This window comes from Vidua macroura, chromosome 19, assembly GCF_024509145.1.
Source record: "Vidua macroura isolate BioBank_ID:100142 chromosome 19, ASM2450914v1, whole genome shotgun sequence".
Classification (NCBI taxonomy): domain Eukaryota; kingdom Metazoa; phylum Chordata; class Aves; order Passeriformes; family Viduidae; genus Vidua; species Vidua macroura.
In genome coordinates this window covers 3,990,758-3,999,830 of record NC_071589.1, presented here as the reverse complement: position 1 = coordinate 3,999,830, position 9,073 = coordinate 3,990,758, and the positions used below count along the sequence as shown (strand labels likewise).

Below are 9,073 nucleotides of genomic sequence, written 5' to 3'. Positions count from 1 at the left end.
TAAACATCACCTGGTAACATCTAGACAAGATGAGCACACATGAGCCTGTTCCATCCCAGCAGTCTGAGGGAGACAGAGCAAAAGAAAGAGGGTTGTCAAATGAAAAGGTGGTGAATGTTGCCTAAAACTGGGAGAAATCATAGGATTTCCATGGAATTGGAATAAACTTGCAAAATACTTTGTTTTGATCCAAACCATCCCTGGAAGTATTTAAAAGACATGTAGCTGTGGTGCCGAGGGACATGGTCTAGTGGTGCTTTTGGCAATGCTGGGTTAGTGCTTGGACTTGATCTTGAAGGTTCTTTCCAACCTAAACAATCCTGTGATTCCACAAATCTACATTTCTCAATGCAAAGGCATTTTGGGAGCCCAAAGCTGCCCTCCTCTATTGCTGCATGGCTGAAAGGGCTCCTGGGGTGACCACAGCAGCCACCCGCAGCCCACACCTCACTCAGCTCAGCTGAGAAGCTCAGCAAAGCCCTCACAAATTGCCAAGCTCTCCTGAGATAAATAATCACAAACAAAAATATTTGTGTTTACTGTGGGGATTTGTCTGTGCATAATTATGCATTAGTCATTACGAGGACTACAGGAGAGTTTTACACATGTAAATATGTTCAGTTAATTAGACAGGACTGCTTTTGGTTTGTTTCTTCTCTGCAGTCTGATCCTGAAGTCATCAAACACTCCTGGATCACGAGGCGGGTTGAAGGATGTGCGTGAGGAAAACAGCTCTCTCCCTGCTTGTAATGCAGCTCTGGGTATCGATATATATTCCTTTAAAATACTTCTTGTAGCTTTTCTGTTACAGCCTCAAGGTACTACACACAATGCAGCACAACCTTCACTGTTCTCTCATGTTCATGTTTCAAGGGGAGATCAGATGGATTTCTCAGGTAGTACAATATAAGACATTATTTTCCTCTGAAACATTTTTAAGTGCAGCAGCTTTTAGTAATCTTCTAGCATCTTCTCCTGTGTATGACAGAGTCTATTAATGTCATTTGCATGAGAAGTTCACAATAAATCATTCATGCACAGTTTAGTACAGGTTAAGTGTAACAGCCTAACTGTGATTTTCTATAAGAAAATCAGAGCAGCTCATCAACTGGTGTAAATCAGCAGTGCTCCATCAAAGCCACTGAGTCACACCAACTAATTGCTTGGCCCATGGGAAAGATTTAGGCAAAAAAGCAGCAGGGAAGAGCACGATTTCTGCCTCGTTGGAAGGACCTTCTCCTGAGAGCTTCTCTCCGAAAAACCTTTCCAAAGAAAACCCACAGTGGGTTTTCTGTTAATCCTGTGGGGCCGGCACAGCCTGGCTGGTCCAAGGTCATCGCTGTCCCACTGACAGCCCTGGGCTCTGCTGTGGCCACACTCCTGGCGGGTGAGGAGTGTTTAGGGGTGCCAGCCTGGAGCAGGGACAGCAGCTCAGTGGGAAACCTTGGGCTTGTCCTGGCCCTGAGAGTGGGAGGAAGATCAAATTCCCCAAGACCCTGCAGCTGTCATTTAGGCAAAAGCCTGGAACAACAGTGACAGCAGTTCCAACACCCCCCGTGGTGGAGGGTTGAACCAGATGACCTTTAAAGTCCCTTCCAACCCAAAGCTTTCTGTGACTCCATGATTTAGGACAGTGTGGTGTCCATGCATCCATCTCCATTTCACTGCTTGGTTATCCCCCATGTTTGGACCACTGACCCCATTTCCTCATGGCAGGAGGAGGAGGAGGAGGAGGAGGAGGAGGAGGAGGAGGAGGAGGCATTCCCTGCCCCCTGGGCAGCACAGCAAACCCCCCATGGGGTTTGGGGAGGGACACCCTGCTGCACCCAGCCTGGTCCAGTACCTCGGGAAGTGAAAGGAAATTCCTTTGCAATGATGTGGAATTTGTCACCCGTTCTGGAAAGGGGCTGTGTGGGCACAGAGGAGCAAAGGGTCCCTGGAGGGGGTGGCTAATGGAAAACCCCACACTGTCCCTGAGCAGCGCTGGTAAGCGATGCTGTGGCTGCAGCTCACTTCGCCCAGGCAGGAGGTGAACACGGGCACAGCTTAGCTCAGAAATGAAGATCTTTCTCCTCCCCTCCTCCTGTTTTTGCTCTCTGTTTTTCGGCCTGGTTCTTGTTCTCACTGAGGCGGCGTGTGGGACAGAGGCTCATTGTTCGCGCTGCTCGGGGAACGCGCCGCAGCGCTGATCTCATTAGAGCTGGGGCCAGCCAGGGAGGGGCCAGCGGCCGCCAGCACCTCCCGGGGGACATCTGGGGGACGTCCTGGGGGACATCCTGGGGGGATTTCATGGGGGACGTCCTGGGGGACATCATGGGTGACATCATGGGAAACATCCTGGGGGATATCCTGGGGGACATCATGGGGGACATCATGGGTGACATCATGGGGCACATCCTGGGGAACATCCTGGGGGACATCCTTGGGGGATTTCATGGGGGACATCCTGGGGGGACATCCTGGGGGACACCATGGGGGACATCCTGGGGGATATCCTGGGGGACATCCTTGGGAGGACATTCTAGGAGTAGGTCCCGGGGGTACATCCTCGGGGGCATATCCTGGGGACACATCCTTGCATGGACATCTTTGGCGGGGCATTCTTGGGGACACATCCTTGCGGGCACATCTACAGAGAAGCCAGGAAAAGGTTTAGATCCTGCAAATATGGGGGAGAAGAACTAGAGGAGGTTCTCCACGAAGTGCACAACAACTCGCTGGCTGTGCTCCTGTTCGACTGAGAGCCAGGCAGGCTGATCGAGATGCATCTTCTAAATGCCCAGATACCAGAAGGAAATTGCACAATCTCAGGCGATTTATTTGTTACTTATAGAGAACATAATTGTAAATGCACTGGCTAAATAAGAATTAATTGTGTTTAAAATTCAGGTTAGCAAATGCTGTAAGGAGTTGTCTTAGGGGAAATAAAGGGGAACGAGCAAAAAAAAAAAATCTTCTTGGGCAGTAATGATTAGAGCAAAACCCTGATGTTAAGAGGACTTTGTCTCAGTGGAAGCAAGTTACTCATCTTTTCCAGAAGATACAAGCATGCATTGCAAAATGTTTATTTTGTACTCTCTGAAGTGGTTAATCTACATGCAAAGCAATGAAAAGGTGCCTTATTAGGCTAATTGCTAATAAAAAAAAAAAAGAGCAAAAAAAAAAGCCCAGAACTACTGTGAGCAAATATTTAAAAACAGATGCAGAAGGCTGTGAAAACAAACACAATCTCGTTTTTCCATGAAGTTTTCCCACCAGAAATCAGACAGTTCAAAGAGACGTCCGGTTAATGCGGTACCTCCAGGCTCCCGGCGCTGGAGCTGTTCATTAGCCGCTTCGTAATTCTGTGATGCAGAACTGGATTAATGGAAAGGTGACTGGGAAGCCACCCAGGGACCTGCTAATGATACTGCTGCGTCCTTAGAGAAGTCCTCTCTAGCCTTGCCCACGTGCAGCAAAACACACACACACCATCAGGATACAATGCCACATTATCACAAGAAAACACTTTGGAGAGGGGAAGAAGATGTCATCACCGAGTGGTGCTGGGAACTGGTGAAACCCAAGATGGAAAAATAATTGCATGCATGTTTTTTAATACAACAGGATTCCCCCAAGCTCATTAAAGCAGATGGAAGTTTTAAAACCTGTATTACTTTAAAAATTAATTTACAGCTGTGGGGCTTGGTGGCCCAGAGAACATTAAAATGATAAATCCAGAAAGGTGATGTGAGCAGAAAGGAGGATTGCTTTGGTCACGACATGGTTTGTGCAGCTGGGAAGGGGAGATGGCACCGTTTTGTTGCTGTTTGACATTTACCTCTGCTGTGCCATTTCTGGGCTTAACCCAGATTTTAAAACACTGTAACATACCATTAAAATTGCCTCCCAAGTGATGTGTCAGCCAGAAATGATCTTGGTGCCTCTCTGCTTCATTAGATACCGGCTGGCATGGTGAGGGAGCTGATATGGACATCTGCACTTCGGACCACAGGAGAGCCCTGTCAAAGCTGGATGTCTGCACTGCGTTGTGGCCCCATGTCACAGCCTGGACATGCATGGCACAAGGTCACAGCCTGGACATCCACACCATTCCACGGCACCGTGTCACAGCCTGGACATCCACACCAGTCCATGGCACAAGGTCACAGCCTGGACATCCACACCATTCCATGGCACAGGGTCACAGCCTGGACATCCACACCAGTCCATGGCACAAGGTCACAGCCTGGACATCCACACCAGCCCATGGCACAGGGTCACAGCCTGGACATCCACACCAGTCCATGACTCTTGGCACCAGCTTTCCACCTTCAAAGGCTGAGCAGTGCCATTGCTGTGCTCCCCCTGCTGCAGCCCCAGTCCCCAGCCTGACAGCCCCAGCAGTGCCCTAATTCCCCTGCTCAGCAGCCTCCTCCCAAGAGAAGCTGTGCCTGTCTGCAAGCACGGCAGCGTGGTGATGTGCCCAGGGCCAGGACAGGGCAGGAGCAGGAGCCTGGGGGCAGGTGCTTGCACGGCTGCTGGCACACCAAGCCAGTGCCAGGAGGGGAGTCCTTCACCCTGCACAGCCACCACCCTCAGCTGGGACATCCCTGGCTCTAGGAAAGGCCATGGATGAAGTGGTGGGACAAAGCCAGGCAGCCCCTCCAAGCCCTGTGGAGGCTGGACCATCTCTTTCCTGCTGTATATTTGTCCAATGCCGAGCACCAAGTGCTGGGATGGGCGAGGTAGCACGGAACAAAGGCTGGAGGCAGGTTGTATTCAGCTCACACCAGCTACCTCTGCTTGCTGGGAAGAAAGGAGCCCTTTGTTTGGAAAGAGCAGCTACTCCCACCAAACCAGGCACAGGGCCCTGTGCTGCAGAGCCCCATGTTACATACAGGAGTGGTTTGGCACAAAATGGTCCCTGTTCCCCCCGCCCCGTGCTATCCTCACCTTCACAGGTCTGTGCAGGGAGCATATCCTGGCTCTCCAGAGGCTGGAGTGTATGGCCAGGGATGGGGATGAAATCACAGCCTGGGAATGCGCCCCGTTGTGCAGCCCCACAGAGCCCACCCACCCCGTGGGCAAACCACAGCTGCTGTGGCCAAGGTGCTGCCTGCCCCTGCCTGTGCTGCAGCCCCCAAAACACACCCCCAAAACACATCCCGGGCTCACAGCCAGCAGGGACTGACACGGATCTGGGGCTCGGGTGCCAGGCTCAGGGCTGTCCCCAGTGCCAGGCTCAGGGCTGTCCCCAGGCAGGGCATCCCTTCGCTGGCATCACACCACTGCTGCTCCAGGGCGTTCCCGTGTGAAGGTGGCTTCTCCCTGCAGAGAGTGCTACTGGGATCCCTGGGCTGTGCCCTTGTGATACATGAGTAATGCAATGGTTGACTCTCACAATTAACAGGCAAATATCATGGATGTATGTTAAGAGAAGTTTTATATAGTTTTACCCCCTTGTGTTGTTATCAAGGGACAGCCTGGGTTTGGGACATTTGGGAGGGTCGATTTGTCACTATGGCAGCACCTGACCTCCAATCAAGATGTAAGGAAGTGATCTCCACCACTGGGCAGTAAAGAAAAAGTCGATGCACAGAACTTTGGGAGGGGCCAAAGGGTTAAAAGGCAAAACCTCCATTGTGTGGGTGAGCACATGGTGGGAAAAATCCTTTGCTCCCGGTGCTGTAATATTTTCTCTATTCAGTGTTCTGTTGTATTTTTAATAAACCTTTCTAAATTTTTGGAAGTGAGTAGCATCTCTCAGACCCTGAGGCACCGTGGGACCCAAAGCCACAACGGGCCCCGTTATCCCGGCACGGGGGAGAGCCCTCGCTCCGACACTTCCCGCAGCCTCTCTGCTGCTGCGTCTATTATAACATGCTTCTCGTTTCCTTTCTCTCACCCAGCAAATTAACTTTAGCAGTAAATTAACTTTATTCTGTTGCTGGTCAGCTGTCGGATGGGAGCGGGGCGGATTTTCCCCCTGGCCGTTCCGGGAGGCCCCGCACCCGGGCAGCAGCGCCGTGACTCACGGGCTTTCAGGCTGCCTATTGAAGGGACCAGAGCCCGAACAAAGCCCCCATTCACTCCCAGAGCTCGGCTGGTTTTTCTTTGAGCCCTCACTGCTTTATTTTTATTCTTTCCCAAACATTGTTGGCTAATTTCATTGACAAAATTCATAACTTGGGGTTGGAGAGCTCGCTCCTATTCAGCTACGAGCGCTGGGGGGTTTTGTTTTTCTTTTCCATGCTGCCCCTCTTGCCTCATTCTCCACATCGTCCTGAAGCCAGTTTCCAGCCTGTGCCATGCCCAGGAGCTGAGGGACACAGCTGAAGGACACAGCCCTGCACAGAGAGTTTAGGTGCTCCTCAGTTTTTTGGGTGGATAAGAAAAAGCACCAGGGCAAGGTCTGAACCTGAAGCACAAGGGTGACTCTGAGGGCAGCACGGACAGGACTGAGATCGTGCACTACAGAGCTGAGTGACCCCTGGAAGTACACAGCAAATATTTAAAATCAAAAGCCTGTTAAACTTTTATATTTTCAATACTCTGCATCCAATCCAGTTAATTATAGCCCTTTAAAAACATCTGCATTTCATAAAGGACTAAGTTTCCTTCCCCTCAGGCTGCCCCTCCTGAGACATCCCTCTCCAGGCTGCTGGGTTACACAGTAATTACAATCCACAAGTACCTGACATCACCACCAAGTGCAGTGCATTATGGTTTCGAAAACAAGAGGAACAATATTGCTCAAGATGGGTCTGAGCCAAAACCCCAGCTCCAAACACCATCATTTTTTCTGGCAGAGTTGAGGGCCAGAGACCTGCGTGGCAGCCAGGGCCCTCCTGGAAATGTCACAGGCAGAGAACGGAGGAGTCACTTGGAGCTTTGGAAGGAAAGGATATTTCTGCTGCCTGCTGACTGGAGGGGTTTAAATACATGCAGGGCATCACTGGGAGACCTGCAACCCCTCTGGCACCTCTGCCCTGGAGCCAGAGCCCTCTTTGTTCTGCCCAGGGCACACAAGGGTGCTGGAATTGCCAGACCATCATTTTGGGAAGGGATATGGGCTGGACCCAAAGCAGCTCTGGGATGGGAGCAGGCAGCATCACCTTCCTGAGCTGGCAGCACCAGACCCGCAGCAGCACAGGCAACATCCCAGGGAGCCTGCTCTGGGCAAGGCACAGAGCAAGAGGCTGTGGGCTTGTTCCCTCCCTTCCAGCTGGGAGGAGGCAGAGCCTGCCTTGAGAGAACCTGCAACAAGCTTATCTATGCTCCATACGTACACACATAATAGATACACATCATTTGGCTTATGGCCACCAAAGTGCACTCTGCTGGTATCTAAAGCAAAGTCCTTAATGGTGTTTTATGTGGTAAATCCCTCTTCTCCTCTCCAGAGACAGAGGCTGGTTCTGGGGTGAGAGCAGGGCAGGAGCTGCAGCCTCACCAACCTGCAGGAACAGCCTCCATGACCCACCACCTCCTTGCTTTGCTAAGCTCTCGAGGCCAGGTCTCTTTCCTTGTTCATTTATCAGCTTGTTTCCCTGCAGAGAGGAGCTGGTTAGAGGAGAAAGAGTGTGATTTTCAGTCCACAGAGCAAGTAATTTACTTTTTAAGGTTGTTTGCCAAAACCACATTCCTGCTTCAGCTCCCAGTCCAAGCAGAGGGGAGGCTGAGATCAGAAACAGGAGTCAGGGACTGATTTTGCTCAATCGCTTGTGCTCTCTCTGCCTCGTGTGAGAGCTGAGCTCACTCAAGGGTTGAGGCATCCTCTGTACCTTCACATCTGAACAACAAGCAGGGAAAGCAAAAACCACAGGATTTCCTCTGCTGTCAGCAATACCCAATAAATTCACAGCAAGAACAAGCCTTTAAAGGAAAAAATAAAACTAAAAATCCCCCAAACCAAACACTTTATCCTTTCCTGGTCTAATTGGGGAATAAACTTAAAATCTAATTTTAAGGGTGAAGTGAAAAGGAAAGGGATGAAAGGGAGTCGAGGCAAGCGCTGCATCCAGCCGTGATCACAGGCAGCAGGCTGGGGCTGCATCTCCAGAGGAAGCAGCAGCTCTGCCTTGATGTGCTCCGAGTCAGTGGGGCTGGGGCAGGAGTCAGGCCCTTCTCTGCCCCATACAGCTGGTGGGAGCCCGTGCCTGCCACCACCAGAACCTGGGAAACGGTGGAAAACAGTGAGCAGCCTCAGCTGGGAACCGCTGCGTGCTGGGAGGAGCTGGAGCACCGTGGGTGCTGGGTGTGAGGGACTGAGCTCAGTCTCCCTTCTCCTGGGTGCAGCCCCACTCAGGTTAGTGGGGTGGTTCCTGGGTGACAATCCATACATGGTCCCTCTGTCCCAAAGTCGCCTTAAAAGTGCCTTGGAACCCACTTAAAGGATGCTCTGGCGATGCAGAGACATCCAAAGTGCTGCTGCCTTGTACCTGTAGGGAGCCAGGCTGGGGGTGGGAAGCCTGGCTGGGGACACAGGTTCTGACCCCTCTCCCCTCACTCCCCACCCTGCTGCTCAGCAGGCTCCCTCTGCTCTCCTGCTGGCTCAGGACCATCTCTCCAGCTGGATGTGCACACAGGAGTGTGCCTCACCATGGCTGCTCAGCACAGCCACAAGGCTTGGAAGCTGCACACTCAGCTTCCCCTCAGCATCCTCACTTCCTCCCAAAGCCTCACCAGGCTTCTGAGCATCACAAAGCTCTCCCTGGTCCCCATGACAGGCAGTGTGGTCAAGGGGGTGCTCCTGGGAAGCCCTGGACAGGTCACCTGGGGCACTCCTGGGGCTGTGCAGGTGCCCTGCTGTGTACCCCGGGTCCCCTGGGTTCAGTGCCACTGAAGCAGTCCCCAGCGAGAAGTGGCACAGCCCCAGAGTGTGGGGACCTTGCTGACAGCCAGCCACCCCTTGCAGCTCCCCCTCAGCTTTGCAGTCCTCCCAAAGACAGTCTGCAATTCCCCAGGTGGGGATGATTCCTTAAGGAAAGAGGAGAAGTCGGTGCTTGCTCGTCTTTAAAGAGCAGTTTACCAAAATACTACCTACTCTTGAGACCTGTTTCTTCTTTCCTTGCTTTCTCTTCCACAAACC

The 9,073-nt window shown here is 51.8% G+C and overlaps 1 long non-coding RNA gene across 2 annotated transcripts; it reads right to left on the bottom strand.

The window, feature by feature from the left end:
* Positions 1-3,041: 3,041 nt before the first annotated feature.
* On the bottom strand, positions 3,042-7,826 carry LOC128816736 (uncharacterized). 2 transcript variants are annotated; one of them, XR_008439998.1, is made up of 2 exons: positions 3,874-7,826; positions 3,042-3,552 (listed from the first exon to the last, which is right to left on the bottom strand). It is a non-coding gene; the product is annotated as an uncharacterized LOC128816736 (long non-coding RNA). The 2 variants fall into 2 exon arrangements; XR_008439999.1 differs by having other exon boundaries at positions 3,042-3,440.
* Between the last annotated feature and the right edge of the window lie 1,247 nt (positions 7,827-9,073).